Raw genomic sequence first — 1,381 nt, forward strand, 5'->3', positions numbered from 1 at the left:
AGTGTAGTTATTTTGTAGGAATTTATATGGACTAAGGGTGTTAGAAAAATATTTTTTGTGCTCGGTAGGAAGCAGAACATATTATTTTAAAAGTATTTGTATATTATTGATCTAGCTCAATTAGGCGACCCCATCACTTTCAACATGCGCCAGGTTTCGAACTATCTAAAGAACATCCCAAAATATCCTTGCCTAATCCCACTTCCTCACGATTTCAATAGAAATTCTGATGTAAAAGGGCAGCCCGGTGCACTAAAGCTACCGCTATGCGCGGTGTTCGGGGAAGGGACCTACCACAAGGGTGTATCGTATGCAGCCTTACCTTGCATTTCTGCCAGAGACTGTTTCCAAGGCTTGAACCCGTGACCTCCTGGTCACATGGCAGTAACTTTACCAGTTACTCCAATGAATTCTGATGTAAATTTTATAAATAATTTTCAATTTATTTGTCCCATCCTCTATGAATCTAACCCACAAGAGAAGATAAAAAACAAAAATGAATGTATAAATATTGTATAAAGAATATATACGGGTGTATATACATTTTTAATAAATAATTATACATAATATATACATGATTATATATTATATTTATATAATATTAATACATGACATATACATGCTACTATTTTCTTTATTTTTTAAGAAAAATAACGTAAATGTACACCTTAACGTATCATATTTACACAAATTTCCACCTTTACAAAGTAATTACAAAAATTCTAACTAATTATGTATCTTCGTTGAATGTATCGGAGCTAATTATGTATCTCGACAAACCCAAATCAAAAAAATGCATCGAGAGCTAATTATTTATCTTTACCAAAAAAATAGTGTATTTGTTGGATGTAATATGTATCGCGGTAGACCCAAAATCGAAAAAATACATCGAAAGCTAATGATATATCTTTACAAAGAAAAAAATATATCTTCATTAGATGTATCGGGAGCTTGTATTCGACAAACCAAAAATTGAGATTTTCAGTAATTATATAAAATATCAATTTTTTTATGATTAAGCTTCAAACTTTCAAATTTATATTGTTTGGCCATTTTTTAAGGGAAAAGGACAAAAATAACACCTAAAACTAAAATAATTCCACGAAAATAGCACCTAAAACTAAAAACCCTGTAAATAGCTACTCACATACGCTTAACTACATATAACCAGAAATGCGCCCAAATCAAAATATAACTTTACCTTTCTTTCTTTCCTTTTCATTCACAATTTTCTTTTCATTCACAATTTCCTTTTTATTCAAACTCCTAATTCTCTGTTCCATTACCTTTTCTGATACTCATCTTTACCTTTTTCATTCCACAAACTTTATTATAAATCTCTAAGAATCTGCATTCAATTAGCTTCATATAGTTTTTTACC

The sequence above is a fragment of the Capsicum annuum genome, chromosome 6, assembly GCF_002878395.1.
Source record: "Capsicum annuum cultivar UCD-10X-F1 chromosome 6, UCD10Xv1.1, whole genome shotgun sequence".
NCBI classification, from domain to species: domain Eukaryota; kingdom Viridiplantae; phylum Streptophyta; class Magnoliopsida; order Solanales; family Solanaceae; genus Capsicum; species Capsicum annuum.